Here is a 22,994-nt window from a genome sequence, read left to right as displayed (position 1 = left end):
ATTCCCTCCCTCTGTACCCAGCCCTCAGCGCAGGGCACACTCAGAGCAGACACCAATGAGTGTTAGCAGAAGGACCACACTGCTGATCCTTCTGGGTCATAAGAGAGGCAAGAGCCCATCTAATAGAATCGGTTCCTTCTATCCTAGGCAGAGGGGTTCAACCAGCCATGTGAAGGGTGAGCTACCCTAAGATTTGGTCCTTATTTCTCCATTCATGCTCAAAATGTAGGAGACATTTCAAAACCTTGTCAACAGCAAAACTGTCCTCGGTGCTCGTAGTGCCTGACAGGGAAATCAGCCCCGCCTAAATCTATGTCATAAATTTTGAGATTTTTGATGTTTCATTCCCCTGAATAAACTCTAAAATTTCTAGATCCTGAGTGCTTTATTGAACAAATCCCCTCTATTGGACTATCACCCTCTCTCAAATGTATATTGCCAACATCCATGGCCTCAAGATATCTCATCTTCCTCACTTGAATGTCCCAAGGCTCCCCCTCCATTGCTGACCACCAGGCAAATTTGGGCTGCACTCTTGAGTTTACTCAGCTATAAAAGGAAGCCTATAATTTTGATATGTAAGGAGCTGGGGTGTGGTCAGATTCCAGAACCTGGCTGATGAACTCTCTCCTTTCTTCCTCAATGCAGTTCTTATAACAGCAGTCTTATTTTTAAATTCAGAGTTTATGATTCTTGTCCCATAACATACCCTGATGACCCTTCTTACAGAGGAAATCTGGAGAGTTAGGCATGACTTGACCTAAGTGAATCTGTCTCAGCTCCCAATAATCCCTGCTTAGAAAAGGAACTTCTGGAATTTTGCCTGGGATTATCAAAAGCTCAATGCACCATATTTTTCCCAAGCTCAAATTGAGGTAGTGTTGTTGGGTTTTTTTTTTTTTGGCTTCCTTCCTGATTCCTCTCCCATCCCCAGAAGAGCCCCTGGAATGACCCTTCGCTGTCTGGAAGGGCCTCGAACAGAGAGCAAAGGCAATTGGGTGTAGCTATGTCTCAGCCCAGCCTGGCCTTTGGCTTCCTGTTAACCAGGATTGCTATGCTTCTCTGGTTTGAGAGCTTTCTCCTCAATAGAGAGGGCAAGGTCTTTTGGGTTCTGTTCTGCTATGTGAACATTAAGTCTGCCCCTCATTTTTTCTCTCTTGCTCTGAATGGGGTTCAGAATGTACCTTCCATCATCTTTAAGTCTCAGCATTTCAGGGAGGTGGGATTCAACCACACCTACGAAGGCTTTATCCTTTCCACAATCCAAGCCCAGAACCGCAGGCTTGCTCTGAGGAGCCAGAGCAAGGGAGGAGTGGTTGACAGGGCAGGAATCTGGCCACGGCATGGTATGTTGGGGCAAGGGTCATTAGTCATCACCAGGGCAGATGCAGATCTACACTGAGGTAGGTCAGTGCAAGAGTTTTGGAGTCACATAGGCCTATATAGGGGATTCTGGATAACAATTCCTTCTCCTCAGAGTTTCTGGAGGATTAAATGAGATTAAATGTTTGTTAACCCTCAGTATCTGGCATGTAGTAAGAATTTAACAAATCCCAGCTGATATCATTAACATTACTTTTGCTGTTATCTGAAGAGCTCTGGTAGTCCCAAACATTCCAGGAGCTTCCAGGGCCTGCCCACAACCTCCCTGACCCCATGAGTGTCTCCAGATGTCCCCACCAGCATATACATACCACACATCCTGCAGGTTGGATTGACGGTGGCCCTGGTTCCCCAGTTATCTAGTTATGAGGTCTCCATCCCCACAGATATGGGCAGTGACCCGAACCAGCTATACCTGCATTAGAGAAGGAGCACTGGGCTTGGAGAACGATGGGCTGGGATCCAAACTTAACTTCACCTCCTGATTCTAGTTTGCTCATTTGTCAAGGTGTACTAACAGAGCCTGACTCATTGAGTCATTGTGAAGGTTATTATGGGAAAGTGTCCAGCTTGGGACCTGGTACCAAGTAGGGGCTCAATAAAGTTTGCTAAATTTTAATTCAGCTGCCCAAGTGCCTGACCTTCATTTGAAAATTAAAGGAGGCGGTGGGCCATTTTAAGGAAATGGTTTCATGTATCATATTAAAAAAAAATAAATCATCATGTGCTCAAGGTCAAGCCTCGTCTTCACTGGCTTTATACTTGTTCCATGAATTTCTTGTTTTGATGTATTTAACTAGAATTTGACTTTCTTATATGTTGCTGTCATAATAAGCATATGCTGCACCTTCTCACATAGATTCCTAATCACAGCTTCTTCGATTTCTTAATCATAGCATTTCTTACACTAACTCTACTTATTTGAAGAAAATTCTCTGCCTGATGCTCCTTGAATTTGTGTTCAAGCTCAGACCAGGTGCTCTTTAGCGCTGCTAAAAATCCATCACTCTGAGATTTCTCTTTATTGCACTGCTACAATAGGACCGCAACCTTATTCAAGACTTTCTCTAAAACAACTTATTTACACCTATTTTGAATGTTTATATTTTGCAACGTATTATGAAACATAAACACAAATTAGATATATTGTGTCACTGGTTAAAAAAAATTGAAGGAGCTGCATATTCTGGGGAAGGAAGGAGGGGTTGAGGAGAGGGTGGGTGGTCTTGGGAATAGACTTTTCCTCAAGAGCTCATTGGCAGCTCCTAGCAGCAAATCTGCCCCAGGAGGATTCTGGCTGGGCATGTGATGTGGAGGGAAAGTGGAAGAGAAAGAGAGAGGAATCAGAGAGATGATAAAGATGGGGCTTTTTCAAGAAGCACAGAGACCAAAGCTCCACCACCAGCCAGCGGAGAAGCTGAGATTAGAACCCAGATATGTTTGAGCCTAAGGCCTGTGCACCTTCAACTTCCAGAAGCCATCTAGGGGGAAGATGTGGCTTTCCAATGGGGTCTGTGACTGATCCTCTCACTTTCCAGATCCATCAAATGGACCCGGAAAGCTCAGAGTATCTGGTGTGACCTCAGGTCCCAAAAGTTGCTCAGGCTCCTCCCAGATTGTGATGCAAAACTGACAAATCCAGCCAACTCGATGGGGAGCTTCTAAGCAAAGTCTGCCCATTAGAAGAGTTCCATATTGGGCAGAAATGGCCAGATCCTAGGGTCCTCAAGCTTCTCTTTGGCTGGGAGCTGCCCAGAAAACACAACCTTGGCCTGAAGGCTCTGCAGATGGAAGCTGTCACCTTACTGCACCCAAAAGCTGAATGGTGAACTCTTCATTAAATTCTTCAATAAATTCTTCTCATCTTCTTTCCTGATTGGACAGAAAATATCACATTTACCAAGTCAACAGTGGCTACCATGTACCTGAAGCCATATTAATCTGCTCTAGCAAAGACCAAAGATCAGTATGACAGTTGCATTTGGAGTTACTATTTGGTAGAACTTTCAATTGTCTATAGTCACGCTCTAAGATACATCTGGTTTCTGCAAAGACCAGACCGATAAATTAAACAGAGATAGGACAGAGACGATTATTCCTGCATCTTGAGATCCTTAATGATAACATTAATATCTGCCATCCTCCCTGGGATACAATATTGGTTTTGCTTTACCATCACGGTGGAGAGTGGGAGTGTAGAAAATAGAGAGTGGAAGGAGAAGGTGGGGAAGGAGGACAGATTCAGAGCCTTCCACTTGGTCTTCTCCACTATGGTAGCTCTTACCCCACAGGTCAAAGACCTGATGTAAGGATTACTCTATCTTTCAGGTATATCAGCCCCAGTTATATATTCAGAGATCAGAGAAATGAGTACTGAGTGGTCTCACCTCCTCCTTGTAAGCTGGACTCGGGACAGGACTCCATTAACTACTACCTGACTCTCATAAGTGTCCATAATGACATTTCAGGTCTCTGGGTATCGATGTCAACTCAGACATGTGTCCATTAGTCCTAGAAATGTCTGGATAGTTCCATTTCCCCAGTAAACAGCCTCTGAGTATATAGCCCTCAGTCCCTTTGGGAAAGGACTAGGAAGACCCTTACAGGATATGTTTGCTGCGGTGTAGCATAGTCCTTTTCCCTGGAGGCCCAACCACCTCTTCAAACAACAGATTCTCTCTTCTACTAACACAGAGATCAAAACTGGATCAGGTCCAAGAATTGGGCAAGAGATTGTGACATTTTATTGAGGCAATCATCCTAAACTTTCTGTTTAAACATTCCTGCTTTCTTTTAATGATACCCTTACTGGTTACACATGTATTTTCCTTGTAGGGATACTTTATTCTATTAACTACCTCCACAGCTCTCTACAGGTCAAGCTCCCTTGGCTGTCGCCCTGACTTAACTAGTTTTACAATAATCGTGACTTGGCTTTTGTATGGGGCCCCATCGCCTCCATTGCTACCAATGCACAGGCTAAGCTCTACATAGACTTATCTCTGGCTTGCAGAGGAAAGCGCCACCTTCAAACTTAGTGACACTGGTGCCCTCTCACCAACATACTCCTGATGAACTTGGTCAATGATGTCTCCTCTGGGTCTACTCATGGGTTATCATCCTCTGATTGGTCTTCTGGCCTCACATAATATATCCACTCTTCCATGTCTGCTAACCCTGGGCCTTTTAATCCCTTTCTCCCCCATTTGCCATGACGATTCAGGCATTTCAAGTTTGTTGGGCATGGGCCATCCAGGAGCCTCCCAAACAGCAAGTTTGCACTGTCCCCAGGAAAGTTTAATCCCATATACACAAGTAAATAGACTCTCTTTTATCCAGTTGTCTGTGCTAGATCCCTTGATCTAACATTTTTAAAAATATAGTTTACTGCATAATTCTTGCAGTTCCTCTGAGGTATTGTCCCTATCCTCCCAGATAAGACCCTGGCTGGGTCATGGTTCAATATAGCTCTCGTTATCAGTCTGATGGTCAGAAAAAGAGATAGAGCAGAGTATGGAGAGGACTCCTATTGTCTGGTGGGGAAGAGCCTCTGCAGTGTCTTCCTGCATGTAGGGTGTGCTGTCTCTTGTTAGTGGCGGCGGGCCACCTCTGCATGCTCTGATACTGCAGAGTCTGGGGAGCCAAAATATTCAGTGTCCCATCCCATGTGTTCCACCCAGGTTTTCTCAACCAGAGCTCTGAACTTAGCACAACAGACTTGCTTCACTGAGACTTCTACCATCTTTGAAGCTCCATACTATCAAATCCTGATTTTGATCATAAACTTTTTCTGCGCTCCCTTTGCAAGAAATAAAGGCTTATTTGTAGGGTACCAAAACCTGCTTTGCACTTACATTTTTGTTTTTTTAAGTGCCCTCAGCTTTTCGTTTTTTCTCTGTAAGGTCAATACAATTTAATGCAGTTAATTCCATTGTCCTTTATGTATTGCTCCTGTGTTTTTCAAACACCTGAATTACCTCATGGCCAGGGTGGTGCCTCCACTGAAACCTCTTCCAGTTGTTATCAATGTTTAAGCAACTGAGCCACCTCCTTGTGCCAGGGACTATCGTGCCCCATATATCTCTGGGGATGGGGTCTTCCTTGACAGCTGGGCATCAAGTGATCCAGTAAATAAATCCATTTTACCTCCTTTGCCAATTTTGATCCTTCTGGAAGCACACGCCAGTGGAGTTAGGAATGCAAAATACTTATTGAGAGAGGATGCCTGTGAAAGATGGAGGGAGAGGAACAATATTAGGCCTTCTGATTGTAATGCAGATCTGATAAAGCCTCTGTCCCATTGGTTGAGAGCTGCCTGGGGAAAGTGTGGCTACCCAAAGGTGCTACAGTAAGAGGGGGGTACACTAACTGTACTCCTGGTAGCTTGTTATAGGTTGAATTATGTGTCCCCCCATCTCATCTTTCTCCAAAAAGAATATATTGAATTCCTAACCCTAAATAAAGTCTGAATGTCACTTTATTTGGAAATAGTGTTGTGGCAAATGTAATTAGTTAAGATGAGGTCGTACTGGAGGAGAGTGGGCCCCTAATCCAATATGACTAGTGTCCTTATAAGAAGAAGGCCATATGAAGACAGAAACACATAAAGAGAATGCCATGCAAAGATGGAGGATTGGAGTAATGCATCTATAAGCCAAGGAGTGCCTGAGGCTACCATAAGCTAGGAGAGAGGCATGAAACAGATCCTTCCCTAGCACCTTCAGAGGAAACTCGACCTTGATGACGTCTTGATTTTACACTTTCATTTTCCAGAACTGTGAGAAAATAAATTTCTGTTATGTAAGCCACTCAGTTCGTGGCACTTTGTTATGACAGTCCTAGGAAACAAATACACAGCTGAATAGAAAGTTCCTTGTTGAAGGGAGAGCTGAGTGATGCACCTCTATGGTTGACGCAAAGCCCAAACTTGCTCTGAAGCCCACATTCTTTACTTCCTCCAGGTGGCCCATGAACTGGGGAGGGAGACAGTCAATGTCCCATGCTTTTCTATGGAAGTCCCCCACCACTACCTTCTACCCTCCGTACTGGTCCTCTGCTGTGTAGACTAAACGACTGGGGTGATGGAGACTTAGGGCAGCCCCCTAGATAAGAGAGGCAAGGCTCTAGGGCACCATCTAGGCTAAAGCAGCTCATCAGGCCCCCTCGTTTAGTTGATGGAGAAAGACTTATGTTTGCCTCCGCCCACTTTGGGGCTTCTTTCCCCTGTGAGACTGGCCCTCAGTTCCTCTGAAGCTGGAGACATTCACCGAGGGGAGAGAAGGGGACTGCAAAGGCTTCCTCATTTCAGGCCTAGCACCTCTGGGGAAGACCCTGCTACAGCCTCTGCCAACCAACACACACACATATTTCTGGTTTAAGGTTTTCATCAGATTTTCAAAGATGTCTCTGATCACCCCTCTAAAAGTAGGAATCCCTGGTTTATGCTAAACCTTTCTCTCAACCAATCTCTTCTCAGCTCTGCATCAAGCTCACTGACTTCCTCCCCTTTCTACAGCCCCAGAGACCTGCCCTTTGGTGACACCATGGAACTGAGTTCTATTTTTCGCCAAAGAAGACTTTGGCCACCTTTCCCACAGGCTTACCCAGTGTCTCTGGAGCACTACACAAGTATAGCTCCATCCACTTGAAGTCTCAGTGGGCTGGAAGTACCAGATGGCTGAAACAAGCAGTCTTTGCAACTGGAAAAGACTGAATGCCTTCAGAAGCCTTTGGGGATAGTTTCAAGAAGTGGAGAAGGAAGCCCTGTATCTTAAGTTCCCACACTGTGCCGGGCCTGGTGCAAGATCTTTCCCTTCTGTAATTTTATTGTTATTGGCCTCATTTTGATGATCTTTCCCCTCTGTAATTTTATTGTTATTGGCCCTCAGAAGTCATGGGCTCAGAAAGAAGGGAATGGCCCAAAGCCACTCAACTACAGAGTGATAAGCAGACCTGACCCAGATCTGCTTCCTGGCTTGATAGTACACTGCCCTCTCCTAAATCATCCGCATGAAGAAAAGGATGGAATTCTACAATGATTCATCACCCACTTTAATTAAAATACAATCAAGATTTTGGTAAAGTTCCTTGGCCAAATTATTTGCCAAATTATTTTTCTGGTGTCAGGGAAAATTGTGAAAAAGACTTTGTCACAGGCAAAAAAAGAGTGTCCTATTTAGAGTTCTCTTCTAGGTTATTTCATATTTTATTATCCTTGAGATGTTTTAAGACTCTAAGTGTGGGCAATTAATAATAATGTAAAGTATTCTTTTCCATAGAAATGCAAATGGATTGCATCCAGTAGAATGCAATTGATTATTGCCTCATGGATAGACCAATTTTATAAATATTTAAAAATATATCAGCATTCTTATAACTTATGTAAGTGAGGTTCTTTTAATTCTTCTTTAAACCAATTGTACCAGCTTACTGGTTTCCTCATTAATTAAGTTAACTGACAGATGTTCATTATTTATTTGTAAATGACTGGGGAATTCATAATTATTGGGTGACCTAGATCTGCTAGCCATTGCCTGAAGTGTGACAAGTTTCAAGAGGCAGGATTTGCATTACCCAGAACTAACTTTTTAAGTTCTTTTTTGCCTCCAGCAATATCCAAAAAAAGTTGCAGTTACATTATTTGCTAAAAGTAATAATATTAACTACTACTACTTACTGATCTCTTTCAGGCTGTATACCACCAAATTCGACAACAACCTAGAAGAAATGGACAAATTCATGGAGATGTGGAAAACCTAATAGACCGATCACTAGTGAGGAAATTGAAACAGTAATCAAAAACCTCCCAAAAAAACAAAAGTCCAGGACCGGATGGCTTCACTGGTGAATTCTACCAAATATTCAAAGAAGTGTTAATACTAATTCTTCTCGATCTCTTCTAAAAAAAAATTTGAAGAAAAGGTAATACTTCCTGACTCATTTTACAAGGCCAACATTACCCTGACAAGGACAACACACACAAATAAGATCTCTTTCAGAGCCCATAAAGGGACATTCTTTTCCTTTTTGTTCTTTTCAAAATTTTTATTACTATTTCCTGTCTTTTTGATATTTATTCTGTGTGTGTGTCATAGGAAGGGCCATAAGCACAAATCTACCTGTGTCCCTGAGTAGAAATGCATGTGTGCTAGCCAAGGCCACATGGGAGACATTTATTGACACTGTCACCTCCTGTGTTTACCCTTCCTCCAAGGACAGACCATAACCCAGCAGGATGGGAAGAGGCAGGAGGTTCAGACTTCTTGGACACTGGGTCTCTGATAACAGGAAAGGCTGTTGGAGACTCCAGTACTGATAACCTCCTAGGCCAGTGTGAGCCAGACAATCCAGGAACTGGGGAGAGTGGGCAACTCTGACCAGGCTGAGGATCCACCAATGTCTGAAAGATGATGCTATTGGTTCCTGCTGGTCCCCTGCAGGGACCTGGCCTGAGCCGAGCTCCAGAGCAGGAAGGAAGTCATCCTGAAAGCCAAAGTTTAAGATGGTTCCCTAGAGCCATGGTCTCCAAATCTCTTTGATCTCATATCATTATTGGTTAAAAATAATCCAAGCATGCTGTTTCAAATATTTTATTTCTAAATATTATGTTTGTTTATCTCAATATCGAATAGTAATAAAGCTTAATGACCTTTTTGTTATGAAAATGCATATGAAGAAAAGTTCTTCCTGCAGTCCAGAGAATCTGCAGCCCCAGAAAATTGTCTTCCTCCCTCACTTTGGAGACCACACTGCCTAGGAGGGAGCCCATCACCTGTCACTGTCAGCCTCCCTTACAGTTTTAACATAAACACCAGCTTATGTGAAAAGTGCAGAGTACTATAATTATCTGCTGTGGGGTGTTATTTCCAGGAGCCTAAAATGCTGGCACCTTTTGTTTTTGTTTTTGTTTTTAACAGTAGACAAGCCCTTCAGGCCAGAATGAAAGTTCAGGTCTAAACAAGGAATACCTGCCAGAGGGTAACACGTGGAAGGTATAAACTCACCCAAACAAAGCCACACTGAATTATCACAATCAGATCCTCTTTCAGGGTACATCAGTTGAGGAGAGGGAACTCTAGAGGTGACAAAGGAATGTAATCAAGACAAAAAAAATTGTTATTGACATTCTCTTTTTTGCTTCCAGCAATATCTGGAGTTGTAGTTATATTATTTGCTAAAAGCAATAATACTAGTTACTACTACTTACTGAGCACTCAGGATTCCAAGCACTTTACATGTATTATCTCACTTAGTTTTTGAAATAATACTAGACATAAAGCATTATTATCTCATTTTTCATATGGGGAGCCTGAGACTCGGTGACATTAAATAAGTTGACCAAAGTCACCTGGCTGCCAAGTGGCAGAGCCGAGTTTCAGACCCAGGTCCTCTGTCCCCATGATCACCTTCACCATTACACTCTAGCCCGCCATGCTGCCTTCCTACCTGGGCACCTCCATCTTTAGGGAGACAAGAGATGATGCTTTTCTGTCAGTCTCCCTTCAAACTCCCTTAGAGATGGGGGTCTAAATGGACTACCAGCAGCTATGGAAAGACACCGGGATCAAGGAAGGCCACCCGCAGTCCCGAGCCATGATCAAAATGAAATGAGTGGCTGGCACAGCCACTCATGGTAGCCTCAGGGCTTGAAGCTAGGAAGCATTTAAACTTGTCCAGAATCCCAGTCTTTCACTGACCTCTCAAACTGTGTCCCACAAAGGTGGTGCACCTTGCTTGGGAGGCCCTGTGGTTGGCCGATTAGGAGCAACAACCTTGGAATCCATCTGAGTTTTGAATCCCAGCCCTGTCACTTATCTGCCGTGCCTTTCTTAGCAAGTAGCTTAATCTCTTGGAATCTTGGTTTCCTTATCAATAAGATAACACCTATCTCACGATTGCTTTGTGATTTATTCATTTATTCACTCAACAAATATTAGGTTGAGCCATATGAAATTGCTGACATTTAATCATTTTTTAACTCACAAAAACAGCAATTTCCTATGGTTCAACTCTAGTATGTCTTATGCTGTGTTAGTTGGGGTTCTCCAAAAAACCTGAGAAATGGAACCAATAGGTTTGATAGATGATTGATTGATAGATAGATGATAGATGGTAGATGATAGATAGATAGATAGATAGATAGATAGATAGATAGATAGATAATAGATAGGTAGATTTTAAGGAACTGGCAACTTACTCTTATTTTATGGGCCTGGCAAATCTGCTAACAGGCTGGAAATTCAGCTAAGAATTGACATTTCAGTCTTTTTTTTTTTTTTTTAATTTTAAAATATTTTTTTAGGCGAGGCGACCCTTGGTTGACCTCACGGATTGCAAGGACCTTGTCAGCTTACAATCCCTTATTTTTTTATTTTTTATGCCTATAGCACCTGGTCTTCCTAGGGGGTCTCCCATCCAAGTACTAATCAGGCCCAACCTTGCTTAGCTTCTGAGATTAGAGAGGATCGGGCTTGTTCAGGGTAGTACAGCTATAGATGACATTTCAGTCCTGAGTCTGAATTTTGTAGGCCAACAGGTGGGAAACTCAAGCAGGTTTCTACATGGTAGTCACGAGACGAATTCTTTCTTCAAGAAACCTCACTTTTTGTTTTTAAGGCCCTCATCAAATTGGATAAAGCCCACTCACACACTATGGAGGGTAACCTACTTTACTTAGAGTCAACTGATTGTAAATATAAATCATATCTACAAATACCTTCACAACAACATCGAGACTAGTGTTAGAATAGTGTTTGACCAAACAACTGGGTACCTTAACTAAGTTGACATAAAATTAACATCGTAAGTGCCGGCTATGTACTAGGCACTGTTCTAGGTGCTTAGGGTACACGAGTGAAACTAACAAAGATGCCTGAACTGTTGGAGCTCACATGCTAGTTCAGACACAGAGTCCGTAACAGTGTAATAAATAAGTAATGGTATATTAAGAGGTGAAAAGCACTGTAAGGGGAAAAAAAGCAAGCTCAGGGGGCACGAAAGTTCAGGGGACTGGATGGCACGTCTGCAGAGAGTGGTTGGGGTAGGCCTCATGGAGAGAGTAGGATCCGAGCCGCGGCCTGAAGGAGCGAGGAGTCAGCCACACCAGAGCGTCCTGGGCGGAGGACAAAGCCGGTGAGAAGACGTTAAGGCAGGAGTGCGCCTGGTGTGTTCTGGGACTGAAAGCAGGAAAACGTAGCTGGAATGGAGGAGCAGACTGAAAGGGGATGCATTTGGAGGGGTGCTGCGGACCTTGCAGGCCACTATCAAGTGAGAAAACAAGGGTTAAATCAGAGCCTCATGCATGTCGAGTGCCCAGCATAACGCCTGGCAGAAAGTAGTAACCATCCTTCTTGGTGACCTAAGTGCTTGGGCACAGGCCAGTGGACTCTGGGTCAGAGCTCTTTCCTCCTCACCTCTTGGATTCTGTGTCCTGGACTCCAGTTTTACCCACTTTATTCCCCAACAGGGATTTTGAGAGCCAGTGGACCACCAGGACAGCCTGGAGATCCAACAGCATTTGCCATTTATGTGAAAGAGCCAGACACACAATGAGGAGGCCAGAAATAGCCTGAACTGGCCGGGTTGAGGAGGGGCTGGCCAGAGACATACAGGCCACTGCCTCCACTGCCATCCCAGCCCTGGCCTGCTTGCTCAGACTGCCTTGCCTGAAGCCAGGGCTAGCTTTGTCCCAGGCTTTGTTCCTGAGTCTCCAAGGCAAACAAACAAAGCCCCCAGCCTCCGCCTGCCGCCCAACAGGCACCTGGGGCCTCTGGGCCTGAGAATCAAAGCCTGTTTTGCAAAGGAGGCCCTGTGTTTGGAGAAACACCCATCCCCTGCTGCCCAGCCCTTCAAAGAATCCGCATTGTTCTGCCTTGAGAAGGCGCCTCCTGACTTGAGGGCAGGGTCAGGGCTGACGCAGGTGGACCTCTGATCTCAGGCCAGCCCCCCCCACCCCATGCCACTGGGGGGAGGGGAGAAACAAGGGCCAAGCCAGGAGAGGTCTGCCCTCATGGCCCTGTGCCCCTTTCCTGTCTTTTGCCCACCCAAGACCCCATCCCTTGCATCCTCTCTGAGGCCAGGACAGGACAGCTCAGGCTCTTCTACCTGCCAAGACAGCAAAGCAGGCCTAGAAGGACATCAGGACAAGAACTGAGATACAGACCACCGGGGTGTGCCAGGGCAAGTGTGTCAGAAAGACTGTGAAAGATGCCCTCATTTCACAGATTGTGAGACTAAGGCCAGAGTACAGATGGAACTAGACCCACGACCCAACTCAAGTTGGAGGAAGACTGCGACGTCACTCTGCACCCTTGGTAATAACACGCTAGACCAAAACATAGATCTTCTGACCTGAAGTCCAGTGCTTTTCTTTTAAGAAATATTTCATTTATACTCCACGCCATCCTCTTCCCCATTGTTGTTTTCATTGCAACTTAACTTTGGGTAGAGGTAACCTTTACATAAGTCCTCTTAACAGAGACCGAAGGCCACAGAACTGGCAGTGGGGCCCAGTGGTCTTGATCACTCACTCAGCACTTGGAGACACTCTGTTGCTCCCATTTTCCTTCTCCTGACAACCTCACATAGCCCAAAGTCATCGGTGGGGCCTCATCCCAACTGTACTGAGTGAGGTCTCTCAAGGCACAGAGAAGATAAGTCATGGGCCCAAGGTCAGACGGGAAACCAGGGAGAAGCCACAACTCAGAATCACATCTCAGGTGCTACTTCACTCTTCCTTCCCCTTCAACTACACTCATAAAGCTGTGGCATTCCAGGTCCTTTTGCCATAGTGTCCCCAGTACCAACATCTACTTCACAGTCCAGGAGAGTAATTATGAGCAGAGGCTCTGCAATCAGACAGACTCGGGTTCCAGTCAAGGCCCCTTCACTGTGGGGCCTTAAGCAAAACTTACTGGTGCATTCTGAGCCTCAGTTTCCTCCTCTGTCAAACAGGAATGGCGACAGCACCTAGTTTACCGGCTACTGTGAAGATTAACTAGGGAAGAAGGGGTATTGTGTGGAAAGTCCTCAGCACACAATAACAAACATTTAATAAGCGTGGTCATGATAATTATTATTATTCCTACTTTCACTATTTAGAGGAGAGGGAGAAGGAGGGGCCAGGGTAAGGTGTGGCACTGTTTTTTTCTGGGAGCCACCTTCTGAAGCAAACAGCAACAACTCCTTCCTGGCAGGCTAAAGGGAGAAGGAAGCGGGCAGGAAGGGAATGGGACTGTTGCAGAGACTTTTGATCTCCAGCCTAGGATTCGCATTTTATCTACTTGGTCTTCTGGGCATGAGTGTTATTTTTTGACAGTCAGGATGTAGCTGTCTTGGTCATCTTCATCAAGCATCTAATGACCACAGAGGTCACTTCCAGCCCCACAAGCCTGGAAAGTTCCACAAGACTGTTTAGGGAGAGAGTATAGCAGAGTAGAAACTGTAGTGACACTGTGAGTAAGCCACTTAACTTCTGAGACTTGTTTGAGAAATAGGCAAGAACAGAAATTAAGTGTTCCACAGTGATGTAGCCACGCGTCTACTGAAGGAAATCAACTTTCCCTTCTTAATAACTCAGTAAGAGGAAGACACAAGAGCTCGTGCCACATGTGAAAGGACCCAAACCAAACGTTTGTTGAGAAGCTGTCGCCATGCCAAGGACTTTCATGCAACCCATTCAATGAGTCGTCCCAACCACTTGCATCTCCATTTTTGCAGATGAGGGCACCGAAGTTCAGAGAAGTAAAGGTGACTCAGCTAGTCAGAGAATGAGCAGGGATTTGAATCCAGTTCCTTCTGACTGAAGCGCCATCATCCTTCTACTGTAGGACCCACTGCCTCACTCTGTCTCCATTGCCATCTATGTTCTGGAACATCATGTGCTGGACACTCTATTAATGGCATTGTCCCAAATATCAATGGTCTCATTTATTCATCAAGTGAAGTGGAGGTAAAAAGTAGGTGTTGTTTACCAATTACTGAGGCCCAGAGAGGATGCTACCCACCTGCCCCATGCCACACAGTTCTAGAGTGGAGGAGCTAAGATTTGCCATCTGTCTGTCCTATTGGGTTCCAGAACTCTGGTCCTTACCACCAGCACCACTTTGCCATTCCCCTGTCCTCTGGCGAGCCTCTGAACATGGCACACCTTTGGGGTAGCATCAGGGAATATTAACAAGTCAGCTTTTCATTTTCCTTTTCTTGCTTTTTACAACATTCATCGTCCTCTAGCAGGGAGTCTGTGTCATGTGGAAAGATAAAGGTAGAGAAGTACAGGAAAAGGGAAACTGTAGAGAGAATGATAATTTATCAAGGTGTAAGAATCAATGCTTCATTCTTTTACAGGTACAAAAATTTAGTTTCTGAAAAGTAAGTATAATAACACGGTAGGGAAACAGAATGGAAAAAAGACTTGAAACCAAGTTCTTGGAGGTACAGTTAAAGGAAGTGGAAATGCTTAATCTGCAGAGAAGTACTTCTATTCATTCAACTAACAAATATGTGTAAGGCTTCTCCTCTGAGGTAAGCATTGTGCAAGGTGCTGGGGTGTGGAAATGAGCAGGGCAGACATGGCTTCTGTGCCCATGGAACTTAAAATGAGTAGAATGGTCATGGTCTCTGTCTGCAAATATCTGAAGGGTCACCAAGGAAGAAAGACCAGCTTTGTTCTATGCCAGTCCAGAGAACAGGACTGGAATCATGTGGAAGCTTTAGTGGGCAGATTTCGTGCTGAAGAAGGAAGAACTTGACAAAAGGCAGAATGCTTCTGAGATGGACAGGTGGCCTTGGGGAAGTAGGAAGCTCCCTGTCACAAGGGGAAAGGAGGTATGTGCATTTCGAGATGATATGGTAAAGAGGCTGTCTCAGTTTGCTCGGGCTGCCCTAACAAAATTAAAAAATACCATAGACTAGTGGGGATGGGGGCGGGGCTTAAACTATAAATATTTATTTCTCACAGGTCTGGAGGCAGAGAAGTGCAAGATCAAGGTGCTGACCAATTTAGTTTCTGGTGAGGTCTCTCTTCCTGACTTGCACATGGTGGCCTTCTCACTGTGTTCTCATATGGCCCTTCTTCACTGCGTGTGCAGAGAGTGAGAGAGAGAGAGAGAGAGAGAGAGAGAGAGCGCTCTGATTTCTTAAGAGAGAGAGTGCTCTGATTTCTTAAGAGGTTAGACGAGGTCTCATGACCTCATCTAACCCTAATTACTGCTCCAAGTCCAAATACCATCATATTGGAGGGTTAGTGCTTCAAGATATGAATTTGGGGAGAGGGACACATTCAGTCCTTTACAAGGGTCTCAGCATGAACAAGAAAGCTGGACTAGCTCACTGTAGAGACCCTTTCCATAACTGATTCTGTGCTTCTGTGGAAATTGAGGATCAAGTGGACCCTGTGCTGGGAGTCGGGTATAACTCAGTTAGTTGAACTTGAGCAAGGTGAGGAGTTGGGAATCAGACAGAACTCCTAGTGGTTCACCCATTACTTCTCTCCGATCTGGGAGTAGTGATGCAAAGATGGGCAAAACCACTGCTCGGTTATACAACCCTGGGCAAGACACTTGCCCTCTTGTAGTCTTCTTCACCTATAAAAGAGGGCGTGATGTACCACCCGCTCATAAAAGTATTGTAAAATGGGGAAATGTATGTTAAAGTTCAGCACATAGCCTGACATATATAAGCACTCAGTGAATATGAACTATCATTTATGATGACTAATAATAATTATAACAAGTGCCTACCATGGAGTTTCAACCAGGGTGGAGAACATGGAACACAGATGAGGAGAACACAGGGTAAGAAGAGCTGTAGTACCTTTAACAGTGTAGAGGTCTCTACCTCAAAGGGAGTTTAATTCTCACAAGGACCCCTCCTGGAGTAGGAGTCAGGGAAGACTTATTGGTGGAAAAGGACATTTTGAGCTGAAACATGGAAGAAGTCCAGGGGTTTGGGTAAGGCTTTTGTGAACCAAAGGTTTGGAAAAAAAAAAAATGCTGTTGGGTTAATTATAGAAAGAAAATGTCTCAGGTCTCCACATGAATATATGCACTCGTGCACCCACACATGCACCACCTCCTACAGCTTCCCCTCGGACCCTGCTGACAACCATAATGGCTCCAGCTCGAAAACCACAACTCAAATGTCCCACTGTCTGACCACAACTTCCATCCTTCACTACTTCTACACAAGTGCCTTCCAAGTGCCTTTGCTTCATCACACTGGCATCTCCAGCCACTGACCCTCTATCTTCTTCTAGTCGACCACCCCCTTCCACCTCATGTCCTTCTTTACTCACCCCCATCCAGCCACAGCAACCACTTTCTCACTCTGTTTCTACGAGTTCACTTTTGTTTATTTTGTTTTTAGATTCCACATAAAAGTGATACCATGCAGTATTTGTTTTTCTCTCACTTAATTCACTTAGCATAATGTCCTCAAGATCCATCCATGTTATCCCAAATGGCAAGATTTCCCTCTTTTTCATGCCTGAATAATATTCCTCCAGCCACAGCAACCACTTTCTCACTCTGTTTCTACGAGTTCACTTTTGTTTATTTTGTTTTTAGATTCCACATAAAAGTGATACCATGCGGTATTTGTTTTTCTCTCACTTAATTCACTTAGCATAATGTCCTCGAGATCCATCCATGTTGTCACAAATGGCAAGATTTCCTTCTTTTTCATGCCTGAATAATATTCGATTGTATATATACCACATCTTTTTATACATTCATCCATTGACAGACACGCTATTTCCATATCTTGGCTATTATGAATAATGCTGCAACAAACATGGAGGTGCAGATATCTCTTCAAGATCCTGTTTTAATTGCCTTTGGGTAAACACCCAGAAGTGGAATTACTGGATCATATAGTAGTTCTATTTTTAATTTTGTGAAGAATCTTCATATTGTTTTCCATAGCGGCTGTACCAATTTACATTCCCACCCACAGTGCACCAGGTTTTATATATAGCCTCATCAAAACTTACAACCTTTTGTCTTTTTGATGATAGACATTCTAACAGGTGTGAATCATGTTCTTTTTTATTAGTTCAGAGTCAAGGTCCAATATTTCAATAACAGTCTTGCCAATGCCATGAATTCTCTTGGCCCTCTGTCTTTAGATCTCATTGGTGGAGCAAACCCCTCACTATCTGCTTCCTCCATGCCTGTGCCCAGAAGCTAAACACTGCTGAGACCCACACACCACCAGGCAGGGTGCTTCTCCATTGCCCTGGGACCCTCACCTAAAATGGGCCTTGGATAGTGCCATAGTCAACCACTTTCCAATGGCCACGTCACGCCTTCACCACACTCTTCAAACCTGCTTCCTCTGCCCTCATTCTCAGCATTGATTCCACTTTCCACTTGACAGAAGACATCAGGCTTATATTCACACACACACACACACCCCTATACCCAGTCTCTGGCCTTTCCCTTCTGTTTCAACATGGGAGCTGACATTTTCATCAAAGGTCAAGTCTCCACCTGAATTTTGGTACCCTCCTTTCTCCCTTTCTCGGGAACTGCGTATTTCTTATTATCCCTTCCTTCTCTTGGATTTTCTATCTCTACTTCTCTATCAGATCCTTCCTGTTAGACTTTAAATGTAGTCAAATCACTTCGTTGGACAAAAATGAAAGCCAACACCCTTAAACTCACATCCTCTTCTGCCAACACTCTTTGCCTTTCTTACCTCCACTGCCATCGCAAAGGGTTGTCTGCACTCCATTCTCCACATCGTCACCTGTCACTCACCTTTTCTGACAGCTTCAGTGAGGTGAAACTGACATACAGTAAACTGCACATATTGAAAGTATACAATTTGGTAAGTTTCTCCATTTGTATACACCCGTGAAACCATAACCATGATGACAACAGTGAACATTTCTGTCACCTGTGCAAGTCTCTTTGTGTCTCTTGATAAGCTTCCTGCTCCATCACCACGGAAGACACTCCTGTTAAAGGTGCTAGCGAGCTGCATTTCACTAAATCCAGTGTAAAATGATCAATTGCCTCTCAGACACCTCAGCAATACTTCAAATTCAACTTGTCCAAAACCAGCCTCATGGGCTTATCCTCCCAAACCTGTTCCTCTTCCAGTAGCACCAACATTCAAGTGCTAGTGCAAGCCAGGAAGGTAGGAATTGCTCTTAACACACTTAGGAAATGCTGTACTAAGTACCATCCATTTCGCCTCCTCGATTATCTCTGTCCCCTCCTCTCCATCTCTGTCATCACCACCTTAGCCTGAAACTCCTTCGTCAATCACCTGCACCACAGCAATGGTCTCCTAATTCCATGTTGCTGTACACACTTCGCCTCCAACCTGCAGCCAGAGGGGTCTTTTTAGAAAGCAGGTATGATCACGTCATCCTTACTCCCACTTAAAATACAGACAAAGACGAAAATCTATAACACATACAAGGCTTGTGTGGTCTGGCCTCCTCTCCTCTCCAGCCCAACTTACCCCACACCTTCCTAGGCTCTCACCACATTGGCCTTTTTTCAGTCCCTTTAACTTACTGGGATCCTCGCATCACAGGGCCTTGCGCTTGTTGTTCCATGTCTGGAGCGCTCTTCCCGCTCATGCTCCAGACCTTGGCTCAATTAATTATCACTTCCTCAGGGAAGCCCTCCCTGACTTTCCTAAGTTGATTGAATTGCCTTGTCAGGTCTTTACTTAGCACTCTACACCTCACTCACTTTGTAGTACATGCCACAGTTATGATTTGACTGTGTGCTGATCTGTTTCCCTTACAGAATCATTTCCCTTGCTAAATTCCTAGTCAAGGCACTGAGTCTGTTTTGCTCACCATGGTATCCTCAATGCCTAACCTAGTGGACCTAGTCCTCAGCATTAGTAATAAATAGGTGTTAAATTAATGAGTACATATTGAGCATCTATCGTGTGCCAAGCTCTTCTGTATATCTGGTTGCATTTAATCCTCACAACAACCTTGGCAAGTGGGTATCTTGTTCTTTAGAGATTAGGTCATCAAGGCTCAGAGAAGCTAAGAAAATTCCCCCATGGTCAATTTTCTGGAGGTGACTGAGCCTGAGGAACAACCAGATCTGTGTGACTCCAAGCCAGGGTTCTTGTCAGTTTTACCAGCTGCCTGGAAGGTGGAGGAAACATTCTCATATTCACTCTCATACTCTGAGGGCCTGTGCATACAAGGTACTCTGCAGCATCATCTAGTTCATCCTCAGGATTAGCCTGTGAGGTGAGTGTTCCACCCTTTTTCAAATGCAATAATTGAGATACAGAAAGATTATGCAAACATCCCAAAATTACTCAGCAAAATAGCAGAACTGGGTTTCTAACCTAGGGCACCAGACTCTTCTCATTGCATCAGACATGATGGAATGGTGAAAGTATAGCCATGATGGAGGATCTTTAACCCCATCAAAGGACTGAACTGGCTCTAGGCCTATTCTCTAGCTCACACTTGCCAACCTGAGTCATTCTGGCTTTGAGAAATACTCATGCCTGGAGCTGCTCTGTTGACCTAAGACTCTGGCATCGGAAAGTTTCTAACGAAGGGTAGGAGCCATGCCGTATCCTTGGTGTCAAGATGGAAAGGGCAGCATGATCCTGGAGCTGACTTTTTACCTCAGTTTAAAAAGAAACTGTTCTTGGGGTCAATTTCTAACCCTAGGATAGCTGGTGTCAGTTATTACCCTCCTTCCAGGGAACAGGATGGAAGTGCAAGGTGAGTGGGTCCTTGTCTCACAGTGCTAGGCATCCATAGGCTCTGGGCAGAATCAGCCAGTTCCAGCTGGACTAGAACCAAGAGCCCTTGGGCATTGGAGCTGCTTGGGCCTGAGCCTGCCTGCCTGAGCTTCTGGTAGGTGGGAGAAGAGCTTCAGCTGCAGAGGCCTGTGCTAAGGGTGGGGCTCCTAGGAAGGTTTCCTTTGGCTGGCTGAGTGACAGAACCACCATTTGAGTTGTGGGATGGACCCTCTGGGTCTCCCTGTGGAGGACCCACTAGTGCAATCATGGTTTCCTTTGCGCATGCCTTTATCAAAGAGATAACTGCAAAAAGCAATGTTTCTCAAATTATTTGCAACATATCTCAGACCCATCTTTTTGTATTACTGCACTTGGATGTCAAAGCAAAGTCAAATGGCTGAAAAATGTTTCTAAATGCTTACTTAGAATTTCAGTACTTAACTCACTGTAGACTGGTAACAAAGTTGCAGACCAGCATGGTCCATGGACACCTTGAGCAGCACTGGAATAAAGGACCCTTTACAGGCTAAGATCTGGGGGGAGGGTGCCTGGGGAGACCCAAGAATGAGGAAGACCCTGTCTGCTGTCCTGGAGGAGCACAGGCTCTAGAGACAGACACAAGAATTCAAATTCTGCCACATCAGATACTAAGCTGTGTAACTTTCAGCAAAGCACTTCTGTTTACTGAGCTAGGTTTTTTATCTGGAAAATGGGGGTACCTAGTATAAAAAAAAAAAAAAAAACCTGTTTTTTCTTTCTGTAAAGTATCTAGACAAAAATTCCCTTTTGGTTTGGGTGGGCAGACCCCTTGCCTTGGCTTCAGGGCAGGGTGTAAAACACAAGAGTGGCCAGTTAGCAGGTTCAATTACCCTAACCATGTGATTGGTTCAGAGATGAGCACATACCCAAATGGAGCCTCTGAAAGTCTGTCTCATCCCTTGTTGTATGTGTTAGGGAAAAAGAGTTCTTTTTTCTGCTGGGGCAGCTAAGCACAAGGAGAACTTTTCAGAAAATGAAGCCAGTACAAAAGAAAGCTGAGTCAAAAGTTTCAGAGAAAGGCTCCTGAGAACACTGTTTGAGTGCCCAGATTCCACCATCTCCTCCTCCCCTTCTCCTTGTCACTGTCCCTGGTCACACTCCATCAGCTCTCTTCCTCTCTGGACTCCCTACTGGCATATGCATCCAGGACAAGTAAAATCAGAGAATGAAATCTGAGATCAAGAGGCAGGGACTAGCTCCATGGCTTTGAATAAGTCACTTCATGTCTCTGGACCTCAGTCTTTTCGTTGGTCAAGTGGGGATGTCGTCTGTCTCAGACTCTGAGTTCTCTCAAGGACTCCGCACAGTCATGAGAAAACATGATTTAGAAGCTTAAAGTGCTGGGCATTTACCCAGGACTGTTGCTGGCATTTTACTGTGTGGTCTGGCCTCCTCGTGACATGTGCAGGTAGATAACGTACAGAGAAAGGGCTTGGTCAAAAACATCTGATCTCCGCTTATTAGCTGTGACACTTTGTCCATGGCTCAGCTTCTCCAAGTCCTTGTTTCCTCATTTGTAAGATGAGATAATAATATTACCTACCTGCCAGTATGGCTGTAAGAGAGGAGTAATAATGTAGATAAAGCACAGGGCACAAAGTAGGTGCCTGAAAAATGGAGTTTATAATAATAATTTTTTAAGGATGTCCAATGTAAGGGAACCCCAGATGACCAATGCTCAGAAAATGTTTGCTGGTCTGCTCAGTGTATGATGTTCCTTTTGATGCTTCCTGAATGAGCAATGTCTAAGAAATGTTATTAATTCCTGCCTGAGATGCACCATCCTTCTGATATCTTTCTCACTTTCCCTTGTTCCTCTCTAATCCAATCGGTTGTGAAATCTTGTACATTCAAACTCTGCAACACGCTGTCACTAGGCCATCTTCTCCCATTCATCTTCCCATTCCCTCTGCCATGCTGCACAGCCTCCACCCTGCATCCCTTCTGTCTCATCTCACCACCTCTCCTCTGTAGCACATTCTGGGGCTGGCAGGAACTTTCAGGAGCACTGCTCCAAGTTCGGAAAACTTCTATGGCTTCCCATTGCCTAACAGACAAACAGCACATCTCTAGTAGGGACTGCAGGGCAGCCACGAACTCTTCTCAGCTTTCCTATCTAAAACAGATGCTATTGATACCCCACCCATATCCCTTTAGCCTATCCTGAAAGTCGCCTACAGATTTGGTGGAGAGCTTCTGCACACACTGGTGGTTTCCTACCTCAAGCACCCACACCTCTCTGTCCAAGGGCTTTCTGTGGCAGCAGGAGTGGGCTCATCCTCCCAGACAGGATCGAGGGACAGATCAGATTTGGTGGACAAATACTCTAGCTTCCTCATCCCTCTGTGGAACATTTCTGAAGTGTATTCTGTACCATCTCTCACAGGGTCCCTAGTGGGACTGAGCCCCAGTTACCCAAGGGGTGACTTGCTCATCTTTTATGGCTTTCCTCCCTTCCCTGTTTCTCTTTCCTACTCCTTCGCTATGCTTTCTGGAGACACCCTCTCAAATAAAGTACTTGCACCTAAATCCTTGATTCAGCATCCGCTTTGCAGGATCCCCAAATCTGTACACTTTCAAAGCTCAAGTCCCATTACACCCTTCCATACACCCCTAAATGTAGCTAGCTTAAACTATAAACTAGATGTCCCTTGCAGTCACCCATCTATGGCTCTGTTCTTTCTGTGTCTGTTCCCTAAAAGCCCTTCTTGCTTTTACATCTGTTATCTCTTTTTGTTCAAGAACCAGCACAGGTTCCATTTAGTTCATGATAAGTACAGAGAATGATTTTGCTCAACCCTTTGAACTCTCAGAAAAGTTTATCACTTCCTTTGGTA

The 22,994-nt window shown here is 44.6% G+C and overlaps 1 long non-coding RNA gene and 1 pseudogene across 2 annotated transcripts in view; both read right to left on the bottom strand.

Annotated features, from left to right (window-relative positions):
• Window positions 1-2,432: 2,432 nt before the first annotated feature.
• LOC107196134 overlaps window positions 2,433-22,994 on the bottom strand; it is a 59,099-nt gene continuing 38,537 nt past the window's right edge. Inside the window, exons 3-6 of one of the 2 annotated variants that reach the window (XR_003048406.1) lie at window positions 9,387-9,457; window positions 8,060-8,100; window positions 5,361-5,608; window positions 2,433-3,255 (exon numbers count right to left, since the gene is read on the bottom strand). This is a non-coding gene — a long non-coding RNA (uncharacterized LOC107196134). The remainder of the gene's footprint in view (window positions 3,256-5,360; window positions 5,609-8,059; window positions 8,101-9,386; window positions 9,458-22,994) is intronic. The other variant, XR_001517503.2, reaches the window with a different exon arrangement.
• LOC112469724 lies at window positions 10,761-10,879 on the bottom strand (annotated as a pseudogene).

Source organism: Pteropus alecto, unplaced genomic scaffold (assembly GCF_000325575.1).
Source record: "Pteropus alecto unplaced genomic scaffold, ASM32557v1 scaffold170, whole genome shotgun sequence".
NCBI lineage: Eukaryota > Metazoa > Chordata > Mammalia > Chiroptera > Pteropodidae > Pteropus > Pteropus alecto.
This window is presented reverse-complemented; position numbering and strand designations above follow the sequence as displayed.